The sequence below is a fragment of the Mauremys reevesii genome, linkage group 1, assembly GCF_016161935.1.
Source record: "Mauremys reevesii isolate NIE-2019 linkage group 1, ASM1616193v1, whole genome shotgun sequence".
Lineage (NCBI taxonomy): Eukaryota > Metazoa > Chordata > Testudines > Geoemydidae > Mauremys > Mauremys reevesii.
Window position 1 is genome coordinate 319482276 of NC_052623.1, and position 27919 is coordinate 319510194.

At 41.4% G+C, this 27919-nt stretch overlaps 1 long non-coding RNA gene across 1 annotated transcript in view; it reads left to right on the top strand.

Moving 5' to 3' along the window:
* LOC120395995 overlaps positions 1–19061 on the top strand; it is a 41692-nt gene extending 22631 nt beyond the window's left edge. The window contains exons 2-3 of the long non-coding RNA XR_005592916.1: positions 14877–15073; positions 18350–19061. This is a non-coding gene — a long non-coding RNA (uncharacterized LOC120395995). The remainder of the gene's footprint in view (positions 1–14876; positions 15074–18349) is intronic.
* Positions 19062–27919: the final 8858 nt, after the last annotated feature.

Below are 27919 nucleotides of genomic sequence, written 5' to 3' on the forward strand. Positions count from 1 at the left end.
CTGTAAATGTATAGAGAGTGCAAACTGATAATCTCACCCAGTTCATCCAAAAATGCCTATGCTTTGGAAAAGATGCTCAGTCATTTGATTTTGCCCCATAAAGGTTTAAATACTGCAATTTGATCCAGTTGCTTGTATAATAATCATTCTGCACTGGACTGTGATCTCAAATTAGGAATAGTTGGGACCATTACTTGGTTGGGAGAACTCCAAGGCAAACCCATGTGCCTCAAGATTCAACAGGCATCACACTTCCTTCTGGGTCCCTGTTGAATAAACCCCCAGCAGGGTGCTAGCTGAAACTCTGTTGCTGGAGATGGCACCTCTCAAATGAGTCTTAAGACTGAGGGTCTTCAAACTTTTAATAATTAAAGATCCCAATACACCTTTCGTAGGAATAAGAATTAATACACTATATCTTGCCTACTTAAAACTCACCCTCTAACATCAGTTATAATATTTTTATTTTCTGTTCCAAACTGTGCAGTGTTGTGTGTTATACACACAAGGTTATAAACTGCTCACAACTGTTTTAGTGGATTATAGGCAGGGCTGGTAGCATTGGGAGACTGGAAACTAGTGGGGATGGGGAGGAGGAGGTGGGGGAAAAACAGAGTTGATGAGGCGCTGGAGTGTGGGAGAACTTGGACTGACTGAGCAAGAGGGCTGAGACTGGGAGGAAAAGCCTGAGGATTTGAGACTGGGACTGGCTAGGTGAGGAGAATAGGACTGGGATGAGGACTTGAGGTAGAAAAGAGACAGGTCTGGTACAAGGACAAGTTGGAGAGGCCGGGCAGAGGAACCTGTAACCAATGAACACATTCCCCTCCAGAGCTTGGAATGGAATCCATGGTTCCTGAATTTTTTTTCCAGCTTGCTTTTTTCAAAACCTAGTTTGTGTGGATAATTTCCTATGTTAAAAGAATATTAAGGTTGCAAAGTCAACTTGGAATTTAGGAAATGCCAGAATTAAAGTTACTTGTGCAACTTTATGGGCAAAATGCTGCTAGCTCCTTGTGCATGTGCATTATGATAGTCTTTAATTATATAATCACTATTATTTATATATATATACAATCACCCTATATAATCATTATTATACTATTTTTTCTACTGGACACCTGCCTCATTCAGTGCACAGGATAAATGGTGCTCATTAGTGAGCAGCTATTCAATAGCTTTTCTCCTCATTGTTCAGCACATGATCCTATGCTTTATTTACTGTACACTATTCAAACCCTGCTCTGAACACAAAATTACTAACTTTCAGGTGTCTTCTTTGTAAGTGAAACAAACATATTTTCTATGTTAGGTACCATCCCATAAATGAGGGTTACTTTGCATTACTCGGTAAGTGAGTAACATGATTATTTCCAATTTAAAGTATTTTTTTCACCACACAAGGTAACCTCCAAATGTAGCAAATAATAGCTGAATATTTTAAAGAAAGAAAGCAACACTCAATTAGACTCCGCAGAAACATGCCAAGCAGAAAACCCGTATTATGTTTACTCAAATATAAGTCCCAGGAAAGAGTTTTGAACGTTACTATTTCTATTTTCTTCCCATGACCGCAGCGTGTACTGTACTACAGGAAGCAACCAAAATTCTTGAGTTTTGGCATAGGTGGAACAACTCATAAATCAAGAGCTGACATTATTCTGACAAGCAATATTTACATCTCCCTATGTGTGTTCATCACTAGGTGCTATATCTTAGAAGGTAGATAATTGCCCTTGAGGGGATGCTTCATAGAGCAACCAGAAAGAGACCAGATTTATAAAAGGCTCCTGATAGCTAAAGGGACCTGAACCAATTATCAGAGAAAAATAGAATCTTTCAAACTCACAAAGGGATTGATAAAAATGCTTTGCATAAATTCTCACTGCCAAAGATCACTCAGATAAAAATAAGAGGATGTAGAGTCATTTAAATAGAAAGAGATTAGGAGTGAGAGGAACTTTACCTTAAATCAGGAGGGTGGGGGGTAAGAAACCAAGGACCACATTTTCAAAAGCAAACCGTTATATTAGGTGCCTTCAGTTCTGGGTGCCCAGCTTTTAGACACTTAGCACTTTATTTTTCAGGGGATGAGCACTTCTAGCTCACATTGGCCTGGACCCTCAGTTGAAGCTGTGGGTTCTCTGCATTTCTAAAACACAGTATTTCTTCTAAACAGTTTTAAATATGTTGCTTTTTAGTTCGTTTAGGTGGCCCCTTTGTTTTTGTGTTAGAGAGGGGGTAAATAGTAGCAATTGCCTGGTCTCTGTACTGTGCACAATTTCACATAACGGCCATGTTACCCTTTGTCTCCTCGCTTACCTAAATAATGTTAATCTTTTAAATCTTCTCCTGTACAAGTCTCTTCTTGCCTTTAGTTATTTTCATTGCCCTCCAATGGATATTTTCAGATATTGGTGTCACTTTTAAGACATGAGGCGAACAAATCTGAACTCAGTATTCAAGGCAGGGACATACCACACGTTTATATAATAGCATTATAAATATTTTAGTATTGTACTCTAGTCTTTTTTAATACAACCTAACATATATATATATATACACACATACACCTTTACTGCCTCTACACAGTGTATGAATTTCTATCCTTTTTCCTGGGTGCTTATAGTTAAGATAGAACCCATCGGTGTATATGATTAGTTCAAATTATTCCAGTGTGCATTACTTTGCACCTGTCTTCAGTGAATTTAATCTGTCATTGTGCCTTCCAGTTTCCTAGCTTTGTTATATCCTTCTGAAATTTCTCATAATCCTCATTACATTTGACTAGTTAGACTTGATTTAACCGAAATAATTCTGTGTCCTCCATAAACTTTACCACCTCTCTATTAATAACCTGGAAGAGGGGATGAACAAGCATTAGTCTTAGTCCAGAACTGTGGGACACCCACTGTTTTAACCTACTTCCCTTGTTAACTTTTTCTAACCTTTCATTGATCTTGTTGTGTGACCCAGCATCTCCAGCATCCTCCCTGCTAGGTTCCAAACTGCATCTTAATTACAATCCTGTAGGCTGCTGAGCATGCAGTGCTGCTATGTATAACCCCAGAGACTGTGATTTAAAAATTCAGTAGCTTGGCCTCAGTGCTTCTGACTTTGCAGGAAGAGTAGGTGGGGACAGATACGGTGCAAAAAAGAGAGAGGGATATCCAGCTATTCTGGAAACATGTAGCTGCTGGGAGATGATGTGAAGGGATTCAAGCTTCCCATTTAAAATAAGCAGCTACCAAGAATGTGAAGGCCTTATTAAAATCAGGCCCCTGTGGCAGGTGAGTGGTGGTAATAGGCCACTGCAGATTTGGGAAGAATCTGCAGAAGATGGGTCACAGGTGGGTGAGTCACAGACTGTTAGAAGGTATGCAAAGGTAAGCCTTCTTGTCCAAGTAAGCTATTCCATTAGAGGGGAGAGGTAATAAATACAGTACGTGATTCAAAAGAACTGGATTTAGTACTGGATTTCCTTCTCCACTTCAGACTCCTACCTTTTAAAAGTCTTTAAGACTATTGTCAGGAGATAGAGTTAATATTTGGGCATTTTCTTTTTACAAAATGTTTACAGTTATAATTAAGATGGGAGTTTTAACTTACTGTCAATTAGCTTAATTAAAGCAAAAACCTGCCTGAGTCGTAGGAGGGGAGGATTCCCCCGATGTACCTTGTAACCACAGCTGAGTTTTTAAAATGGAATTAGAAACAAATATGTAAAACATTCAGGAAATCTAAATATTGTGGATGAGTCCATAGAGCAGGGGTCTCAAACACGCAGGCCGCATGCGACCCATGGAATTATTTGCTGCAGCTCACCAAGCTCCCCTGCCCCAGAGAACCGCGTCACCGCTCCTCTGTCTACCTCCAGGCACTTCCCACTTAGCGCTTTCCAGGAGGGAGGGGGGAGGATCGGGGAGCCGCGTGCTCAGGGGAGGAGGCAGAGAAGAGGCGGGGCCAGGGCAGGGATTTGGGGAAGGGGTTGGAATAGGGGCAGGGAGGGGTGGATTTGGGTGAGGACTTTGGGGAAAGGATTGGAATGGGGCCAGGGAAAGGGTGGGAAGAGGCAGGGCAGGGGTGGGGCCTCATGGAAGGGATGTAGTGGGGGCGGGGCAGGGGCAGAGGGAGGGTTTTAACAGAAGTAATTCTAAAAGTACCTGCATGTTTTGTCCTTTGAGTCAGGTGCATTACTGAGTGTTTATACTTTATTAAAACTGCTCAGAAATGACTTCATCGAAAAAGAACACTCCTAGAAGAAAAGAGAGTTTTTCAAGACAAATGGGAGAATTTATATTTTTTCACAGAAGTAAAAGATAAAATTCAATGCCTTATTTGTCAGCAAACAATTTCTGTTCCCAAGGAGTATAACGTGTGTCAGCACTATGACATGATGCACCATGAAAAATATGATGCATTCACCAGAAAAATCAGAGAGGAAAAAGTTCAGCAACTTAAAGCAGCATTTTCCAAGCAAAGAAATTTCTTTTCAGAGATTAACAAGTCTAGTGAAGATTTAGTAAGGGCAGGTCCATACTCACCGCGCGGGTCAACGCGGTGAGTTCGACTTCACGGAGTTCGAACTATCGCGTCTGATCTAGATGCGATAGTTCGAACTCCGGAAGCGCAACGGTCGACTCCGGTACTCCACCACTGCAAACGGCGGTGGTGGAGTCGACGGGGGAGCCGCGGAGTTCGACCCCGCCGCGTCTGGACGGGTGAGTAGTTCGAATTAGGGTACTTCGAATTCAGCTACGCTATTCCCGTAGCTGAATTTGCGTACCCTAATTCGAACCCCCTTTTTAGTGTGGACCAGGCCTATGAGCAAGTTTTGTGATAAGTGAAATGATAGCTAAATCATCGTGACTTTTTACAGAAGGCCTATTCATAAAAGAATGTCTTGTGAAGGCCAGCGAAATTTTATGTCCTGATAGGAAGAAAGTTTTTGAAGGCATAAGCTTGTCTGCCAGTACAGTTGCCTGTAGAATAACAGATTTAGCAGATAATGTGCAAAACAATTGATTCAAATGGCAAAAGACTTTGAAGCATTTTCAGTTGCTCTTGATGGTATCAGATACCACACCATGTGCAGTGTTCATTAGAGGTGTGGATAGCAATTTGAATATAACTGAAGAATTGCTAGACTTAATGCCACTGAAGGGTACCAATACAGAACGTGACATATTTCAAGGACTGGAAGAGTGCATTGAAAAAGCTGCGCTGCCATGGAACAAACTCGTATCTTTGGCTACAGACGGTGTGCCATCGGTGTGCTCTGAAAATGTTGGTGTGGTTGGATTATTAAAGACCAAACTGAACAGCCTCAATATACCAGGAATTATCTTCACCAGCATACATTGCATTTTGCACCAAGAAGCCCTGTGTAGTTGTAAATGTCTACAAATGAAGGAAGTTATGGATGTAGTTAAAACAGTTCATTTTATACGTGCACAAGGTCTGAATCACAGACAGTTCACTTCTTTTCTAGCAAGTATTCTCAGAGAATATAAGGAACTTCTGTATCACACTCAAGTTAGGTGCCTGAGTTGTGGAAATGTTTTGAAGCCTTTTTTTGCACTTAGGGAGGAGATTCATTCCTTCATGAAAATGAAAAACAAGGAGGTTCCACAGCTTGCTGATTCCACTTTGATCTGCAACCTTGCTTTTCTAACAGACGTAACTGATCACCTGAATGCACTGAACTTGAAGCTTCAGGGTAGAAAACAGGTGATAACACAGGTGCATGACAGTGTTAAGTCATTCAAAATCAAGCTTACTTTGTGGGCAAAACAGTTGACTGCTGGCAATTTGGTCCATTTCTTGACTCTGAATTCCTTAGGAAAAGTTGAACCCAAATCCTTGAAAGAATATGGAGAAATCGTTTCTAACTTACACAAACAGTTTGATGTGCAGTTCAAAGATTTCAAGGCACTTGAACTATGTTTTCAACTTTTTTTAACACTATTTGCTGTGGAAATTGACAATGTTGCAGAGGAAATGCAGATGGAGTTAGTGGAGCTTCAGTGTGATACCATTTTGAAGCAGAAGTATCCAGATGTTGGAATTCCAGAATTCTACCGGTTTCTTTCACAAGAAAGATTTCTCATGTTATTCTCTGCTGCCGCAAGGGTCATGGCAATGTTTGGAAGTACATATATATGTGAACAGTTTTTCTCTTCCATGAAGATTAACAAATCTGTGTTAAGGTCAAGGATCACTAATGAACATTTGAAAGTAACACTGAGATTGGTTTTTCTCAGGATATCAAACCTAATATTGATCTCTGTGTGATGCAAAATGCTGCCAGCTAAGTGGCTAGGAATACTGTTAGCGTAGGGCCTGAGGAGAGAGTCTACATAGCCAGACAATCCTGCTGTCAGGGTGCCAATGCCTGAGATGATGGGGCATCCAGGTTTTCCAGGTTTATGGATCTTGGGTAGCAGACAGAATACCCCTGGTCACATCAGCCACATCATCAGAGGCTCGTTCACCTGCACATCTACCAATGTGATATATGCCATCATGTGCCAGCAATGCCCCTCTGCCATGTACATTGGCCAAACCGGACAGTCTCTACGCAAAAGAATAAATGGACACAAATCAGACGTCAAGAATTATAACATTCAAAAACCAGTCAGAGAACACTTCAACCTCCCTGGTCCTGGTCACTCAATTACAGACCTAAAAGTCGCAATACTCCAACAAAAGGACTTCAAAAACAGACTCCAATGAGAAACTGCTGAATTGGAATTAATTTGCAAATGGGACACCATTAAATTAGGCTTGAATAAAGACTGGGAGTGAATGGGTCATTACACAAAGTAAAACTATTTCCCCATGCTAATTTTTCCCCTACTGTTACTCATACCTTCTTGTCAACTGTTGGAAATGGGCCATCCTGATTATCACTACAAAAGTTTTTTTTTCTCCTGCCCACCTTAATTGATTAGTCTCATTATGGTTGGTATGACAACACCCATTTTTTCATGTTCTCTTTGTATATATATATTCCTACTGTATTTTCCACTGCATGCATCTGATGAAGTGAGTTTTAGCCCATAAACGCTTATGCCCAAATAAATTTGTTAGTCTCTAAGATGCCACAAATACTCCTCATTCTTTTTACTGATACAGACTATCACGGCTACCACTCTGAAACCCATCTTCTGAGAATGTATCCACAGTGTATGGGCAGTAGAAGTGAGCCAGCTGTTTGAAGAAACACCAGGAACCTATCTCCATGCAGTCATCCATCTCCTTCCACCTAGAGTCCATTTCTGGACCAAGAAATCCACTGGCTGGTAACTCAATATTTCAATATCTTAGCATTAGGTATGGGGGTTGCCAGAAATTGTGACCAGCCCAGTAACTGAAACTACATTTCCTTAAGATAGCACAGTCCTAGAACACTCCCTAAGGCAGTGAGATCCATGGCTGGCTTCAAGGAAAAAAATCCTGAACAGCTGACTTGATTTCCCATTAGACATGTTATACAGCAGCTGCTCCAGTCAAACCCACCATGAACTGAAAAAACTGTGGAGAGCTAAGAAATAGGAGGCAAAGGATATGAGTGAGCATCAAATGTTTTCAGCAACTAAACTTTAACACCAAGCAAAGTTAAATTTGATGGCCATTGTCTTAAAAAACTGGTGTATTTTCAAACTACAGTCCAATCTGTCCTTGAATTCAGAGACTGATTTGTCAGGAGGTAAAACCCTATGAAATTTAAGAATGAATTCTTGCAGGATTCCAGACTACTGTTTGACTGCCATGACTATGTGAGGGAAATGGCACTTTTAGCTACTGTAGCTTTAAATTCTAAAACAAAATCTCTCTGGATTTTAGGTAATAGTACATGACATCTAAACATCTGTGTCAGCTACTATTTTCACTAGTTCCACTAGTGGTAAAAATGACAGAATAAAGTAATATCTATTTGATTCAGGCTCTTACATCGTACCCCTCACTGTGGTATCTGAGTAGCATGTATATTCACATATGTTATTTATGACACTCTTGAGTGTTTCTTGCAATCTGTAGGTAAAACCCACAATGACCTTTGTCAAAGTCTTGGAAAAATCAAAAGTCAGCTTTCATTACAGGAAAAGTGGCTCAGCCACTGGTCAAATACATGAACAATGAACACAATCTAAACAGACACTTAAAAAATTCCCCCAGTGACAAAGTGCCAAGGCCTGAACAATTGGATAAAAGAGAATATTTCTGGTTCTGTCAAACCCAGTTCTGCTCTGAAACAGCAGTGCACCTACAGTGTTTGTTTATTTATGCCTTAGAACACTATCCCTGTGAGAGCAGTACTACCATCCGAGTAAAACTATCACTACAGCATTAGGATTCCCAAATTATTATGGAACACACTGTACTGTTTAACCGTCTTGTTGTTTGCCATTGTGTTTTGTTCAGGGGTGAAAGTAACTTAAAGGACTTACTGGTACACCGAAGTCCTGAGTGGGGACATGGTCTCAACCAGAAGGGACGGGCCCTTTCATGATTTAAAAGCCCTGGGGCTCCAGCTGTGGCGGCTGGGATCCCTGGCGCTTAGGGGTGAATTAAAGGGCCCGGGGATCTGACTGCCGCAGAGCTCCGTGCCCTTTAAATCACTGTGGGAGCCCTGCCACTGCTACCCCGGGCGGCAGGGCTCGGGTGGTGCTTTAAAGGTTCCAGGGCTCCATGCAAGGGCTGGAGCTCCAGGCTCTTTAAATCCCCACCTGAGCCCAGCTTCCAGAGCTCCGGCGGTGATTTAAAGGGCCTGGGGCTCCTCACAGCGGCTGGAGCCCTGGGCCCTTTAAATCACCACCAGAGAAGCCAGTCCAGTCCGGCATGGCATACCGGCTCTTGCTTACTTTCACCTCTGGTTTTGTTAGAGTTTCAGTGAGATATGCCTTAGCTGTCTGAAAAAGGCAGAATTTGAAACATATTGAAGAATTATACTTCACTGGAATTATCTGCTTGATGGCCTAGTGTATGAATGTTTTCTTTCTGGTAGCCCCTAGAGATCCCAATTGTGATTGTACTATATGTAGCACAATGATCCATCAAACACAAGAAGATGCAGTTCCAGCTGTGAAGAGGCTGCACCCTGAAGCCCCAATCCTGCAATGACTTGCACTTGCGCTTGACTTTAAGCATTGAACAGGACTCCTCATCTTCTTAAAGTTAATTCTTTCCAGGATCAGGGTCTATTTGATAACTACACAATGAAGTGATGTGATGCAGGATATAGGTTTCATTGACACAAGCTTGAGATTGCCACATTACTCACAAATGTTGAAGCCTCAAGATAAGTATGCGGGTTATCCCGAAGAAGTGCCGACCATTACCCTATAATGAATTCATATGCCATGTGTTTTACAAAAATAAAAAAAAGCTATTACAGAAAAATGGTTGAAAGAATTTAACACATTGTTGATAATATGTATCGTAATCCTCTGTCTGTAGAGCCAGGCTTCCCTTGTACTGTGAGTCCAGCTGTACTTGACGCGAGGGGGAGAGCGGAAATTATAACTACCAACACCCTTTAGCAAACCTCTGAAAAGTAACCTAAAATAGCTTGTCATACATCTCGTGCCTGTTGGGATCGCAAGATCTACTGGGGCTATAAAAAGTGCAGCTTAGAAAGGAGGAATTACCAAAGTTCCAATGGAGGAACATCCATGACTAATCCCGATGGTTTGTGAGATACTGGACTTAAAACCTATCACCAGCCGAGGTATGAATATTGCCTGTGCTGCACATCAGACCATTATTATGTAGTTTGCAATATTTCTTAGCTATATAAATTTGGGAATTATTGAAAAGATTTGGTATATTATCAATGGTTCCAAGAGCCAGATTCTCATCCCTTTGTGCAAGTCCCCCAGCACAAAGGTGCTGGAAAGCTGCCATAATAAAATTTCTTGTATCCTTACCCTGATATAAAGGATGCATCAGCAGAGGAGGGGATGTGACTGGAGAACCAAGTGCTCCTGGGATCTCCATCAGCATAACTGTAACTTGGGTGCCATTACCAGCTATAATAGGTTAAGATAACCTTGAGGCTACTCTAATGTGTGCCTGTGGCTAACTCACCCTCCAGCTGCCCCGCAGGATCAAAGCAGCACAAAAGTAACTTTAAGCCCCTTAAGTAATTTCCTCTACCCTTCTCCTTCCCTGAATCTTCCTCTTCTGAGCAGTAGCTCAAGTGGACACAATGATCTGGCCCCAAATGTTTTGAACCATGTATGGAAGTTGTGGAATGTACCCAATAATCAGAATGTAATGGAGATAATGTTCGCCTCTTAAATTTTGCCTGGTGCCCATTCAGATGCTAAGGTGATAGGTGCCATATAAATGTGTAAATAAATAATTTAGAATTCTAATATCGGTGTTCAAAACCTTTCATTAACATGCAGGAAGGCCTCTGTTTGCAATGGCCCTAGCTAAATATGCAAATAGTAGGTATTACAGTAGAAACACAAAAGCCGGACATGATTCAAGAATCAATAATTGCTGCATAAATTGACATCTGTAATGCCAGTGAATATTCTGTAGGGCTTGCAAACAATGATCAAGCTTAAATGTGATAATCTTTCATCTGATGAACCTCCTTACTTTTTAAACTTAAAAGCACATGCCCTCTAATTTTAACAGGGGAAATGGGAGGATTTAATAAATGGATCCCTCGTAGTTTGTTCTGGGTGTACAGCTTTAGATGCAATCATAAATACCCCTTCTAAGAGATGAGAAAGCTTTATATATATATACATGGAAGGGGGAGTACTTTGATCTGTCAAATCATCCAAAAGGAAATTCAGATTTATCACAACACTGCAGCCATCAGGATGAAAGATAGATGAGGTGGTTAAGTGTCATTCCCGTGGCTTTAGACTGGACTTGAAAGATAACATATTCAATGCATGTGGAATAATAACTGAGACTTGGGTGAACCAAAATATCCATTGAACTGAATGGTGATTATGATTATTACCGTTAATTCCTCAGAGCTGCTGAAGTATGGACATGCCTCAGCAATATTTTTAAGAGATGTCCATTCAGATTAATAGAATGCAAGGACAAATCTTGGAAAAAAAGACCTGTGCCACAGAGTCTCTGAGCCTAGGTCAACTGACTCAGACTTGTGCTGTGAGTAGATTACTAGATGTTCCCACTGAGGCTGGAGCCCAGTTTCTGAGATCCTCCCCCCTCACTGGGTTTCAGAGCTGAAGCTCCAGGCCAAGCAGGAATTTTGAGTCCAGTTGTGTGATCCCCTCGAGCCTGAGTCAGTTGACATAGGCTCTGAGACTTGCTGCTGAGGGTTTTTTTTTGCAGTGTAGATGTACCCTTAGAAACCTGAGAGCCTTGGCTCGAGGGTAGGCCAGGGTGAATGGCTAGGATGCTGGACTCCCTGAGAGCCCTGCCTTGAGACATAATGTAGTCGAGATATACATATAATTTAGTAGTAACATGAGTCAGCTGCAGTGACAAATTTGAAAAAAAGATTTGTTGACAACCAGAACAAATCGTCCCATCAGGCTTAGCATTTTATATAAGCTTGACAGCTTTTAATTCCAAAGCCTTAGAAATTGGGTATGGGCAAGCCTATTGGTTGTCATGACCACCATCTTGGGCAATGTCAGTTGCTCTCTGCCAGAAATTGGTATAGCAGCAGGAGACAATCTTATTATCATTAACTTTAATAGCTTTCTGAGTCTTATTATGGACTTATGTAGGGTTGTCAAGAGGTGGGGATTGAGCTCTGAGTTCAATTCCACTCCTGGCACTAACCCTGGAAGTAGTTAAAGTGACCTCTGAGATTGTTTCACTTTCTGTTGTGTGGCAGAACATGCACATGTATACCTACAACATCTTCTGGGAGGGAGAGTCAGCTCGCCATCTTCTTGCACCAGATTTGCCACAGAACATCAGAAGTCTGGCTTTAAGCTTGCACAAGTGGATTCTTGACATTTGAATAGCTTGTTTTTGTTACATCTGGACTCCAGAGTGGAATGGAAGAGCGGACAGAAAGTGTGACAGCAGGAAAATGCCAAGAATCAATCAATCAAACAAGCATGTATAGCCCACTAAGGACCATTGCACCAGCCAGAGTGACCATTTTTGAATATAATTAAAGGAAGGCCAGATATTTGCATGATTGTGACCTTTCACCCAAGGTTAAACCACTTTATGCTCAGAATTTGGCACTGATTGCACATATAGACTGCCTCTGGTTGCTCCAAATCTGCTTGTAAGATGGTCCAGGTTTCTGATCCATATAGCAATATAGGTAGTATACAGATCTGATAGATCCTGAACTTTGTCTCAGCACTGGATGTTACAGTCCTTAATGCACAGAGTTCCCCCCTGAAGCCTGGAACAGTCTCCTCTGATGATGTTCATCTTCTTGGCGTCCTGGCTGTTTCCAGTGTAGGATGGGGAGGAGAAAGGCCCCCTCGTGCTGCAACTGTTCCTTATTCTATACCCTTGGCCCATGTGCCTGGCAGACACTAGCCAGGCATGTCCTGGTGGGCTTTTCTGAGTCACAGTGAACAAGCAGCCCCCAAGTCACAGTGATTGAGCAGTCCCCATTGTGTGGTGCTTGCATTAGTTGAGTCACACAGCTGATTAATGAGTGGTCAACACCACATGGGTGGGAGTCCTTTGTGTGTCACTAGCAAATTTACAGTATATTTCTATAACAGCCATACAGCACAATCTCATCACTTTATACACACTAATGATGCACATATCTGGACAGAGCAATGGGTTTCAGCACTCATGACCTTTCATATGATACCTTACGTGGCCTTTTTGTATGAAATATCACAACCATATATGAATGAATATGGGGGTTACAAGTGCCATTCTGAGGTATAGAGTGTCACAACATGCATCTCGTTAGATCTATGATTGTAATTTAAAATAGTTTTGTTTGGTTTTGGGTTGTTGGGGTTTTTTTCAGCCTGCTGTTTTCAGAGGCAATGACTAAACGGTGCAAACGTTGTGGAAGAGGTGTATATTTCCAAGTCACTTGGAAGAGAGGGTGGATTGGAGGTTCCAGTTTCAGGAGACTGAACAGAGAAAAAAGGCCCAGAGATGAGAATGGGGCAGGGACACAAAGGCTTGTGAGGTGGTTGGGAAGAAGAACTGGTGAATTAGGGAGTAAAAAATCAAGAGCTCACTTGTAGATAGCCTGATTGCCCTTCAAAGAGCAAATCCTGCACTCCTCACTCAGGCTTTATTAAGGCAAAACTCCCATTGAATTCCCACTGCCATAAGAACTGAATAAGAACTGCTCTTTCTATCCTGAAGTTTTACTCCCAAATGGGATCATACATATTTCAGATCACGTTTTCTTTGAGAGGGGCCTGGTGAGAATGGGCATCTTTGCTAAAACTTGAGACACCTCTTTCCTGTCATGCACATCAGTCACTCACTTCCGTTGGTTGTTATAATTTGTATTGTTGCCTTTTGATTTTGCTACAAATATTGAAACAAGTGACTAAAGGGAGAGAGATCTTTATAAAAATAAACTTTGTTTTAATGAAATTCTCTTTCTGCTTTTTACTCTTCTCCCCACCCCACCCCCCAGTGATTTCTGTGCCCCATTATAACCTTGTTTACTAGCTCTTCTGGTAAATGCTCTTTTCTTTGCCAATCAACTTCCTTTTAACTGTCTCCTTCCTTTCTAATGGAAAGGCAGCCTGTTACATGGAGATCATTAAATCTGCTCTCTTCCCTCTTTGTCTTGACATGAAGAGAACTTACAGAAGGCTCTGGCAAAAGTGTCAGAATTTCAAGAATCTAATTTATTTAAAAATCTTCAAACAAAATGAATACATTATATTCGATGGCTTAGAATAATATTAATAAAGAAATGCATGCACACAACAAAAAAAATCTTTCATGTATCTGTATACTCGGGGATTGATGGTTGCTAAGATGAATGTTTGTATTTGCTGAGTAGATTTTTTTTGATCTTTGAATTTTTTTTATACTGTTTCAGCAGCTATTACATTTCTGTGTCTTCTCCATCACCGAGATCTTGGGAATCAAGTACAGTACACCTCTCTAACTGCCTGATCCCGTGACTTCGTCTCTATATGTATATATTTCTTTTGCACTAGTGACAATCATTTAAAAGTGAATGTGAATGCAAAGTGGCAAGTCATATTTGAAAGTAGCAGCATTATTGCGGAATTGTGTTCATTCCTCCTTGTTTGCTTAAAAATGCTTTTTTCTGCTTTTGTTTTTTTAAAACATTCTTGGTCACTGTAAACTTCTTGAAAAGAGCTTGTTTCTACAATTCCAGAATGTTTGATAAAATTGGGGGGGGGGGCAGGGAAGGGGGGTAATTAAACCTTTATTTTCTAAATTTAGACCTCTAAGGGCCCAACTTTACAAGGGTTCTCACCATCTCAACTCCCATTTACTTCAATAGGAGCTGACAACATGTGTTGCCCGATAGGAAAACAAAACCTCCCATGTTTTGATCTCTCTCCTGGGGTTCCTTCTTCTCCTGCCTGGCTTTATGGCTAATTTTTTGACTTCTACATATTTCACTATTCTTAAAGGGATTGTGAGATGACAGTAAAGTTAAAACTAACTGTTCAGGTTATTTAGTACATATTTGGACCCATATCCCACAAACACCTGGGAGTAGTTCCATGAACTTCAGTGGCACAGGCCTACCCATGGATGTAAGGATATGTCCCTTTAAGGGCGTTTAGCTGAATAGATACATTAGGGGGAGCTGTGAATAGTTCTGATACAGTTACCTAAGCAGAAACACCACATTCTAAATCGCTGAGGTGAATCTATGATAAACAATATGTTATGATCATCCTGAAGACCTAACTTAGTCTCCTTGTATGCAGAATCCACAAACACCACATGGTACCAGGAGTGGGCGAATAAGAGTATATGACAAAGGGGGATAAAGAAAATGGAGCAGCTAAGAGCTTCACTGGAGTTGAATTTATCTGGCAGTTCAGGCAACTGGAAGAGAGTTCAACAGAGATTCAGCCTGTACAAGCAAGCAAGTGGCTTCATTGAAAAAGAAGATAAGCAGAAGGTAGATATTTAAAAAAAAAAAATCAGGGCCAGAAATGCTAATGTTTATAATAATATTCGGTTAAGTCAGGCAGAGCAAGCATTTCTATAAGATGGTTGTGCAGAAATTTGAAGACTAGTGGATATCCAAGACAAACTTTTCAAAGATGTAAATTTCACAAGACCTCAGAGAAGGAGAGTCACTTGAAGAATATATGTTGGATCTCAAACTGAGCCAAACATGTAATTATGGATGGTTCACAGAGATCCACAGAGATCAAATAGGATGGTTATTTGAGATCCAAACATTAGAAAAAGATTGTTGGGAGATCTAGATTTCAGCGTGGACAAGACCGTAAGAGTATTTCAAGCATCAGAGGTTGTGCAGAACAGATTGACACTTTTGGAGAGAACACAAAATGTTGTTTCGATGGACAGAATCACAAATGCTCAATGCAAAGGGAAAGCACAAACGCAATACTGACCAGAAATGTACAGAAACCTTGCAACAAGTGAGTTTGCAAGACAGGAGTTTGCTGAGGACAACATAAAGAATTGCACAAGGTGTGGAGGCAAACAAACATCAACAATGACCCACCTTTGGACAAGGTTACAGCACGTGCAACAAATTCAATCATTTTGCAAGAGTATGCAAGCAGGAACAGCAGGTGCACAAAAAGAAACAGTGTATTCATGCTGTGTACCAGGAGGAAAACAGTGCTAGGGGCACAGAAGAAGAGTTTTTTTCTGGAGCTTTGAATGAAACAGCTGCTGCACCAAATGATTGGACTATTACCTTGGAAATGAATGACATTTTTTAAAACTAGACACTGATGCTCAAACAAATGTGGTAACAATATATTTTAAAGGGCCTACAGAAAAAAGGGTCTACATTGACAATAGGGAGGCAAAGTTAAAGGTATAATAGAGAGTTTGTTCCTACTCTGGGCACATGTGAATTAGAGGTAAAGTTAAAAGACAAGACTGAAATAATGGTTTTCTTTGCAATTGCACATATACTGGGTTTGAAAACATGTCAAGCTCTAGGGTTAGTACCGAGACTAAGCTCATTTAGAGAGGCAAGGGGACTCAGGTATTAAAGATGAATTTCAGGATGTCTTTAAGGGCATAGGACAGGGGTGGCCAACCTGCGCCTGAGAAGGAGCCAGAATTTACCTATGTACATTGTCAAAGAGCCACAGTAATACCTCAGCAGCCTCCACTCAGCTCCCTCCGTACCTGCCAGCAGCCCTGCTGGTCAGTGCCTCCCCCTCCTTCCCCATGCTTCCTGTGGCATGCAGGAGGCTCTGGGGGGAGGGGGAAGGAGCGAGGGGGGTGGCAGGCTCAGGGAAGGAGGAAGGAAGGAGCGCGGACCTTGGAGGAAGGGGTGAAGGCAGGGCCTGTGGCAGAGCCAGCTGTTGAGCAGTGAGCACCCCCCCGGCACATTGGAAAGTTGGCGCATGTAGCTCCATCCCTGGAGTTGGTGCCTATGCAAGGAGCCGCATATTAACTTCTGAAGAGCCGCATGCAGCTCTGGAGCCACAGATTGGCCACCCCTGCCATAGGAAAACAGCCAACAAAATATCAAATTGAATTAACAGGGCCTAATTGTACTATCATACATTCCTGTAGGCATGTTCCTCTAACTCTGACGGGGGGGGGAGGGGGGGAGAAGGAGAGGAAACGGACTCAAAGGAACTAAACAGATTAGTGGCTCTAGAGATAATCAAAGTAGAAGAGCCTACAGAATGGTTTGTTTATTATTAACTAGATAAGAAAGATGGAACACTTAGATTATGCTTAGACCCTAAAGAACTTAATATATATGTCAAAAGAGCACATTTTCCCAGAAAGGAAGACACTTCTGGAGAAATGGCTGGTGGTAAAGGCTTCTCCATGTTGGATGCATCAGCAGGATTTTGGCAAATCCCCTTAGATGAGAGTAGAACACATGTATGTACTTTTTAATACACCGTATGAAAGATGCTACTTTTGCAGACTGCCATTCTGGTTAAGATCTGTATCAGATCTGGATCAGGTATTTTATTGGAAAGTGCAACAAATATTTGAAGGTACAAAAGATGTTAAGGTATACATTGATAGTCTAATGGGGGGAGAACAAATAGAACATGACCACAGATTATAGCGAGATCAGGAAGTAGGACTAAAGTTAAAAGGGGGAAATGTAAATTTTGGATCCACGATATCACATACCTGGGAGAAAGGATCTCTTTGGACTTCATATTATGTAAATTTAAGAGAGTTCAGGCAATTACAAACATGTCACTCCTCGTAGACAAAGGGTGAGTACCCACTTCATTATTCACCCACGAAAGCTTATGCTCCAATACGTCTGTTAGTCTATAAAGTGCCACAGGACTCTTTGTCACTTTTTACTCTGCAGTCTGCCCCTCCCCCAAAAGCTGCCTCTGAGTGTAGTGCTTTTACAATCATGTCTACTACAGCAGGTCAGGAATTTTCTGTCAAAATATTGTTTTCAATGGAAACTGCTGTTTATGCAAAACAAATTTTCTGTGGGAAAATTTCAATTTTGCTGAAATGTTTTAATTTTCCTCTGGGTAAATGAAAATGAAATATTTTGTTTTGGGTTGGGTCAACCATAATTGAAACAATTTGGCTGGTCAAATCATATAGAAACATTTACTTTCAGGTCAGTTTGACATTAATCTGTGTCCTCATGAGTTGCCACAGTGCTTCCTAGGAGTTATGATTTGGGTGCTTCATGCCTCCATTGTCCTCTGTAGGCTGAGCTCCCTGGCTGGACGTGGTCTCCGTCTCCTCTTGAAAAATGATTTTGATGGAAAATTCCAGACTAGCTCTTGCAGTCACCATTGTTATGTGTTCTATTTAGAGGCAGCTGGTGGGGAGGCTACCCTGGCAGAGGAAGTTGATCAGAAACTAGTCCATTGAGTTGATCTGAAATTTTTTCACCCAAGAAATTGTTGATGAAAATGAGGGAAACTTTCAGTTTTGTGAAAATTTTCACAGGAAGTCTCAAGATTTCAGAAAAAAAATATTTTTAATGAAAAAAAAATAATTTAGTCAAAACTGCAAATTTTCTGCTCAAAAACAGTTTCCACAGAAATTTTTTAACCAGCCCTATTAGTCAACTTCTTTCCCATATTTGGGATCAACAAAGATCCAAATATTGGAACATCCACTGGGCTGGAAATCTTTTTTTATGTCAACTCTAGTGTCTGTTACTCTAAATAGTGAACATGACAGAAAAAAATACAAATATACATCTATTGTTTTATCTCCATTGCTGCCACTGCAGAGGTGCATCGATATCAAAGGACCCAGCCTGGCCCACTGTTGGAAGCTACAAAAGCAGCAGCAGGAAAGAAACCATCTTGGGCCAGGATTCAGGCTCTGGAAATTGGACAACTTTCCTGAAAGTACAGGTTAAAAGAGGGATAATTGAACAGATGGGGAGAGGGGTCATCTCTTAAAAAGCCAATCTCTTAACAGGATCTTCCATTTAGAGCGATGTCATTAACAAATCTCCTAGCAATTTACAGTCCCCTCTTCTTTTTAATCCATGTCTAACATAAAATTCATTTTGATGTGACACACCGTTTCTGGTTTTCTGCACTTATGACCCTTTTCATCTTCCTGCTCCTCCTCATGAGCAGCTTCTTCAAACCGGTCACCATGGAAAAATCTGCACCAGCGCCAGACCACTTAGGTGTGCCCTGGATTGGTTGGAATTCTCAGTGCCTAAATTTGGCTTGAATGACCTACTCCCTGCTGCTCCTTCCAAGTTTGAAAGCTCCTGTTGAGTGAGTCCAAGCTCCTTGAACACAGCCACAATATACATAGATTAAGTGCACACGAGGGTGGATGGGCCTAAATCACTATGTGCCTCTCTACAACTTACATCCCTGGCTAAATGTTTCTTTCTCTCTCTCCCTCTCCATCCTGCTGTGTAAAAACCTTTGGAAATTCTGGACACATTTGCACACTGAACCTGAATCATCTTATGTGGGGTGAGCAAAAAGACACATTGGGTCAGCAATACCGGTGCAGATTGATGAGGAACCTTGATGGAGAAAATATTTTGAAACATTAACTTGTAAAAGTTGTTCCTTATATTTTGCTTACAAGTTGTCTGCCTCCTCTATTTAGATTGAGTTGTTAAGGGGCAGGGGCTGTATCTTCCTGTGTGTTTGTACAGTACCTGTTATAATAGGACCCTGATCCTGAATAATAAATAAGGAGTAAAACTGGTTCATTTTCCCTCTACACTGAGGATTTTCTCTGTGACTCTAACAGCAGTGCAGTTCAAGCAGTGCTTGTGTGATGGTTGCTATCTTAGTTGACATATGGGGGTTTGAACTAGGGACCCCCAGATCTAAAACAAGGCAGCTCTACAGCTCAAGCTCAAGCACTTTGTTGCTGGGGACTGCAACAGCTCATATAGCCTTTGCTGAGGACCTGTAACTCACACTCACTGGTAGTTTACACTAACATCAGGGGGTGTGCTAGTGTAGACCAGTTGTGTGTATTGTTTCCTCCATCTTACCTACCGCTTCTGAAACCAGGTTTAAACAAGATGGTGATAAAAATGCCTTCAGCTCTTCCAGACTAGTGTTTTCATTGTTCCTAATGCTGATAGAACCGTGCTGAACAATGACTGGAAAATTGGACAAAATCTTCACTTGAGATAATCTTAATGACAATGAATGTCCTGAAACTATCAACAAGGGGATGTGTCTGTCCTTAGTAAGAGGGAATAGAAGTACAAGATAATTGGGACATCATATGGAATCAAATCATGAGTGATTTAATGAGAAATATTAATAACACCTTTTTGTTATGCTGTTAATGTAATAGCATACTTTTGAAAATTTGGTTTACTGCTCAGGTTTCTACCATTGTGATCAACTTCATGGGACTGTGTGATCCCTGGTGATTTGTGCAGTAGGAAAAGTTTGAAGGTAATTAAATGTATTGTTATACTCCTATTGGGTGAGCTGTGCATGCTTCAAGAAGCAAACTGTTTTCAAAATGCATAATGTGCTTTTGGAAACTGGTTTAGTGCTGAACTCTATGGAAGTTACCATCCAAGAGAATTTTGTGATCCCTGCTGATCTATAAACCTATGAAGTGTTAGTTTGTTGCATTTATTTTTTCCTTGCAGCAGCTGAATCTTGTTTCCACAAGGACAATGTTCTTTTAATGTGTATGATGTTATTATGTAAATTGGTTTAGCTGTGTAATCCACTAAAGGTGATTTCTCTGTCCCATATGAACAACAAAGCCAATGATCACATAATATTCATTAAAGATAAAATTGTTCCACTTTTCATAACTGATTCCCAAATGCACTGTCCTGACAACTTCAATTTCTGCTAAACTGTGAATGTGATGCTCATTTACAAACTCTAATGAACGCACCGAATAAGAGGTAATGCTTTTTCCCAGCTTGTAGCCCCAAGAAGCAGAATACAAATTATTTTTCAAGAGGCAATAGACACGGTAATTAAAGAATTAATTAGGTGTCATCAAAACTTCTTGTGTGAATTTTTCTGAAGTGGCCTATGTCAACAATGGTGAGAAACCCTCCCTCCATTTATATGTATGCAAATCAAGTAGTCATCTACTTGATTGGGGTGTTAGGATGGCAATCCTGCAATTGAATCCATGCGCATGGACTCTCGTGCAGGCATGGAGCCCCGCAGATTTCCAGGGGACTCTGAAGTAGGCTCAAAGATCTGCCCATGTGGATCTAATTGTGGTCTGTTTGAACATTGAGCACATTTAATCTTGCAGATGCAAATTATGAAGCTGGGACAACATCCCCTTAAAATGTATCCCTTAGTCTTATTATCTTACATTGGGTTAGGCACTGAAGCGGTCAATCATGTAATTATATCATATAGTTCTCATCAGACTGTTCAACAAGAATTGAAAACTAAGACATCTTCTGTGAGATGCTTTCCCTTTGCTGACATACTCTTTCAGGATAACTCTCTTGTATTTTACACTTCTTTTTTGGAGTCCGATTTATCTGAGTCACTAAGAGGGCACAGTTTCTCTTTCCATTCTGTTTAATTTCAGAAAAAACTATTGTTTCTCCAGAAAGATTTTCAGTCTATCAAACAGCGGAACAATGCTTTCTGTGGGTACGTCTACACTACGGGATTATTCCGAATTTACATAAACCGGTTTAGCAAAACAGATTGTATAAAATCGAGTGCGCGCGGCCACACTAAACACATTAAATCGGTGGTGTGCATCCACGGTCCGAGGCTAGCGTCGATTTCTGGAGCGTTGCACTGTGGGTAGCTATTCCGTAGCTATCCCATAGTTCCCGCAGCCTCCCCCGCCCCTTGGAATTTCCGGGTTGAGATCCCAGTGCCTGATGGGGCAAAAATCATTGTCGCGGGTGGTTCTGGGTAAATGTCGTCAGTCAGTCCTTCCTCTGGGAAAGCAACGGCAGACAAGCATTTCGCGCCTTTTTTCCCTGGATTGCCCTGGCAGATGCCATAGCATGGCAACCATGGAGCCTGTTTTGCCTTTTGTTACTGTCACCGTATGTGTACTAGATGCCGCTGACAGAGGCGATTCAGCAGTGCTACCCAGTAGTATGCTTTTGCTTTTGCATGACAGCAGAGATGGTTACCAGCCATACTGTACCATCTACCATACCATAAATTGGTAATAAGATGATCATGGTTACCAGTCCTTTTGCACTGCACCATTTGCTGCTGTCATAAGTGCCCCTGGCTGAGATCAGCCAGGGGTGCAAAAGTCAAAATTGGGAATGACTCCCTGAGTCAATCCCTCCTTTTTGGTATCTAAAAATAGAATCAGTCCTGCCTAGAATATCGGCAAGTGTACTAGAGAACCACTCTATCATAGAACCAGAGAGCACAGCTGCTCTGTGTCAGATCCTGCAGAAATTATGAGCTGTATGCTATTCACAGGGGTGCTCCTGCAACAACCCCACCTGTTCATTCCGTTCTTCCCCCAGCCTTCCTGGGCTACCGTAGCAGTGTCCCCCCACTTATGTGATGAAGTAATAAAGAATGCAGGAATAAGACACAGTGACTTGTTAGTGAGAAATGAGTGGAAGGCAGCCTCCAGCTGCTATGATAGTCCAGACAGGACATTAAGCAGTGTGGAGGAGAGGAGCCCAGCATCCCGCTGCTAGTCCAGGGGCAATTGAATCTTTTCGTTACACATGAAGGGTGTTGCTATGATGAAGACAGTTACCAGCCATACTGCACCATCTACCAGGAAAAATTAGGAGCAGGCGCCCTTGATCGATCTCACTGATGCTAGTCGGCATGGTTACCAGTCCTTTTGCACTGCCCCATGTGCCAATAGGCTGATGATGATGATGGATATCAGCCATATTGCACCATCAGCCACCCATGGCGGGGGGGGAGAGGACCAAGGATGTTGGTGTTGAGTGCTGCAGCATCACGTCTAACTGCAGCATTCAGTAAAGATAGGGTGACATGTAAAAGAGTCAAGAGAGGATTGTTTTCCCTTTCACTTCTGGGGGTGGGTGGGCGGGGGTGCAAAAATTGCCGAGCTATGCCCTGACCCACCGCGGACACTGTGTTTGACCCTAGAAGCATTTGGAGCTCAGCCAAGAATGCAAATACTTTTCGGAGACTACTTCGGGATAGCTTGAGTCCTCCAGTCCATGAGCGTCCATTTGATTCTTTGGCTTTCCGTTACGCTTGTCACGCAGCAGTGCGCTGAGTCCCTGCTATGGCGTCTGTGTGGAGATTTTTTAAAAATGATTTTGAATTTCGTCTTCTGTAACGGAGTGGTGATAGAACAGATTTGCCTGCCCTTACTGCGATCACATCCGCATAGTCCATGCTGGAGCTCTTTTTTTTATTTTGATTTCGGACTGCATCGCCACCCGTGCTGATCGGAGCTCCACACTGGGCAAATAGGAAATATTCAAAAGTTCGCGGGGCTTTTCCTGTCTACCTGGCCACTGCATCCGAGTTCAGATTCCTGTCCAGAGTGGTCAGTGGTGCACTGTGGGATACCGCCCTGAGGCCAATACCGTCGATTTGCGGCCACACTAACCCAAATCCGATATGGTAATACCGATAATAGTGCTACTCCTCTCGTTAGGGAGGAATACAGAAACCGGTTTAAAGAGCCCTTTATATTGATATAAAGGGCCTCTTAGTGTGGACGGGTGTGGCATTAAATCGGTTTTACGCTCCTTAAACCAGTTTAAAGGCGTAGTGTAGACCAGGCCTCAGATTGGAATTCGTCACAGTAAAGGAAGTTTGCGTATAGGCCTGCACCCCATTTGTACCCAAATTGAGGCTCCAGCTCTTGGCTTGAGTTTCCCAATCCTAAGAAATGCAATAGGGGAGAAATTTTCTCTCTCACACACATCTCAGTGACTGATGTAACCTACATGGAATATGGAGAAGCTTCTCCATATTATGTATGCTGAATAGGTTCCTAATAATAATTCATTGTATTTATATAGCTTCTTTTATCTGAGACTCTAAAAGCACTTTACAAATATTAATGAAGTCTGACAACACCCCTGTGATATTGCTATAACTAAATAGATGTGGATAATAGTCACAATGAAAAGCGAAACTATTCAGTTTTCTTTATTTCATTACCAGTTCAAAATGGGCCCAGTTTCTGAGTATTTAACTATGCTTTCCAAAAATCCTTGTCTTGACAATAGGCCTCTTTGCCAATGCATACAAGCCCTTTTCAGAAAGAAAAATGGAACCATCCTGAGTGAAAGGAGGATTCATATTTTGAAATTCAAAAGATGGATTTGGTGACTTTTTTTTTCTTTTACTGTGAAAATTGTCATTTCATTTACCCTTCTGGAAAGGTGAGATGAGGGAAATAAAATAAGAGTAAAATTTTACAGACAATTTTTCTTGAGTATCACAAAACTGTAATATGAATATTCTTAGAATTGGGGAAACAGAAGTTTCAGACTAAGGTCACATACTGACACTGTGACAGAGCAGAAACAGAACCCAGAAGTACCAACACGATTCTCTTTATTCACAATAAAGGAAAGTGTTTTAGGTTCCAAGAAACTCTCTCTCATTTTTTTTAGTGAAAATACTCTGAGAAAAATGTCATGTCACTGCCTGAAATACGATAACAGATTAGATCAACTAATAGTCTGACCAGGTTTGTCAGTTCCTGTGTTCTTATGTCTGAGTGAAAAACCTTAAAAGGAGACAGCTGAATTGTCTAATCTCTTTTTTATTTAATTAATATTTAAGAGTAAGATCATGTGCTCAGTGCTGTACAATATATAAAATGAGGACAGAGCCTACACAAGGAGTCTACAATTGCAAAGTTAAGATGTGACACAGTGGAAATCCCAGATGAAAGAAAAACATGATTTTTAATTATTATGAATTTCTGCAATGTGGAAGAAGTGAGCCTTTGGAAGATATTCCATAAAAAAGGGACAGCCAGAAAAAAAGGGATAGGAGTGGGAGGAGGAGACACATTGACGAGGTTTACTCTCTTCCTTTGAGATTGCCTTGACTTCTGGGGTTGGAGATAACTTAAGCATGCAGTTTCTGTGCTTGCTTCATTGAAATTAAGATCATTAAAAGCAGCATTTTTTCTTCAGCATAGTAAATATTCATAGCTGTATTAAGTCAATGTTCAGTTGAAAGGACAACCATAATGTTTTGTTCATAATTATGAACATTTCAGAGTTACAAACAATATCCATTCCTGAGGGGTTCGTTACTCTGAGGTTCTACTGAATCTGTGATGTTTTATTGTCTAATTGGCCTACAACAAACTACCTTTGCACCAAATAGGCTGCTGGGGACCAACATAATATCTTTCTACTGAAGGTACAGAATGCTCTACTGAAGGTACTGAAGGTGACCCTAAACCTCTGACTGCCAGATGCTGGGACTGGATGATGGGATGGATCACTCAATAATTGCCCTTTTCTGTTAATTCCCTCTGAAACATCTGGCATTGGCCACTGTCGAAGATAGGGTTCTGTGCTAGATGGACCATCTAGCCTAGAAGTATGACCATTCTTATGTTCTTATGGAGTTCATACTCCTAAAAATGAGTCTTGTGAAAGGTAGGAGAAAGCCTTGCTCTTTCTGGGTCTGCTTCAGAGTGAAAGAACACTTTAGTTTGTTTTCCAATTTCTCTTGGCAGCTGACCATACCATTTCCTTGTGCATTGCTTCTTCTTCCTGAGATGTGAATTCTTCTTATTTAACTATTGGCCCAGTCCTGAATTCTCTACAAACGCAACTCCTATCATAGGTGCTGGACTAGGGATGTGGGGGTGCTGCTGCAACCCCTGGCTTGAGGTGGTTTCCATTATATACAGGGTTTACAGTTTGATTCAAAGGCTCTCAGCACACCCACTATACAAATTGTTCCAGCACTGGAAGCTTGGTGGGAGTTGTGTATGCAATGAATGCAGGATTGGATCCTATATTTGGACTCTCTCGGTGTGTCCTAATTAGTTGGTCATTGCTTTAACCCTCTGAACTGTATACTATCCTGACAGTTTCACTGTGGGAGAAGTTATATATAACTTGAAAGGAGAGAAAAAAATAAAATAAATAAAAACTAAGCTGGCATCTACATCCTTCCTGGCTTAATGTTAACATCTTTCTCAAGAAAGAGAGAACAAGATGTTAAGGGAATATTAAAGTGAACCACATAACCATGAAAGTACTTTACTTTGTTAAATCGAATAAGACTCCTTCAATTTCCTGCTAAATATAACCTGTTAAGTACCATGTCATTAAAAATGTATGTAACAAATGCTCCGGAGCTACATTTTGATAAGCAGTGATGCTGTAATCACAGGGGAGAGAATCTACAAAACTACAGATGGACCTTTTTCAGACCCGGAGATCCAAACCCACCCCAAAACTATGGGAAAGTTTTAGATTCAAACTTCGTGGCTTGGGACCTTCACTGTATAAACCCAAATTCCGTGAGTGAAGGTTGCATATTGTAGAATATATTGAAATAAATATTTTATTATTGTATGTTAGCCAGAAAGTATGGTCTTAAAGATCCATTGATGTCTTATAGAAAATCTTTAATATTCTATTTGGACTGTTTCCTGCTATAATACTTTTTTTTACTTTTTTACCCCTCCCCCACTTATGCTTAAGAATATTTTGTGTGTAAAGAGGATCTTTGTGTTTTAGCTTTAGTTTCTGTTGCTTTTTCCTTACTTGGGAAAAAAACCCAAGATAATTGGCTGCTGAAGAAATGATTATGGTGTCGTAAAAAGAAGACCAGTTTAAGATGCAGTACGGGGACATGCTCCAGCATTTAGGATGCTTGGGAGACCTGGGTTTAAGTCACTGCTCTGCCACAGATTTCCTGTGTGACCTTTGACTTGGCCCCTCTGGGTCTCCTCTCCCTCTGTAAAATGGACATAATAGCACTTCCCTACCTCACAGGGGTGTCGTGAGGATAAATACATGAAAGATTGTGAGGCACTCAGATGCTGTGATAAGGGAGCCACGTAAGTATGGAAGGGCTTGTCTATGTGGGGAGTTAGCTTGCGGCAAGCCAGGATGTGAATTTACAGTGCACTAGCTTGCCATGTACTTACTGCCTGTGTTGGCCCTGCTATAGCGCACTACAAGTTCTGCACATCAAAGCATGCTACAGAACTGATTCAGCAACCCTTGCACTGAGTAACTCTTACATGTGCAGGTCAATTACCTTCAATAGGTACACTAAGTGCTGCAGAATGTGTTGCTATGATTAAGGTAGTATGCAGCTGCAGAGGGGTACGCGGTAGTAGCACAGCCAGAGTTGGCAATGGTAACACGGAGAGGAAGCGGACCAAGGATAGTCCACACAGATGTCAAAGTAACTGTGAGGTAGAGACCAGAATTCTTCATGTGTCCTAAGACTCCTTGTGATTGCAAAGTTGCTGCCCCTTAACATGATCATGAGTCCCTCCCCCAAGAACTCATGTGTCATATCTGTGTGTAGAGGGTTTTTTTAATATTAATGTTTCTTCTTCCCTGGGTTTTCTGTGGAAATATATAATCTCCCACCAGGAACCAGTGTATCTCTAAGGCTTATGCTATTGCCAACTCTTGTGATTTTTTTTGCATTGTGAGTCTTCCACTATTTATGGTCATTTTTCCTCCAATCCCAGCTCCTGGAGTCATGGCATTACTTGAGAATCTCAGATTTCTTTTAAACAAAAAATTAAGTTTCTCACCTTCATGGAGGTGGAGAAAAAGCTTGAAGATGTGATCCAAGTGCACTCTGAAGGTTGAAATCAGAAGGCAAACAAAAAGAACCCACCATGTGTTATTATTGTTAAAAATCTCATTTCATAATTTTTTGGGGCCCTGAGTCAAATGTTCAAAAATGATGAGGCTGGCAATACTGGACTTGGTTCTTAACTTTGCTCACTTTAAAATAAACCCTTAATATTGCTGTGATATAGGTTTTTGTGTGTCAAACTAAAGTGTTCAAAAACTGACCCCGAACCCCCAAACTATTCACTCGAGGCCTGGGTCTGAGGTCTGATGTATTCTGTAAACCTCTGGGGAGGATGTTTGGATAGCAGCAAAATCGGTATGAACACACTGCACCAGCCAACCTCTTTCCGATAAGCCTTGGCGCACACCTTCCATTTTAATTCTGATACCATCAGAGTGAGGCTCAGTGTCCCTTGCCCCTTCCTCTTGAGGTCTTCAGTTGCTTTGGGGGGAACTGGCCTGCCACGGCTGGGCCACTTAGCAAATGTAGCATTTGTGAGATGGGAAGTAGGCTATAGGACTGGTGAAGATTGGGAGCTTTGGTGAGCACAGTAGACCAAAATATCCTGCTCATTCTGCTTCTAGAAT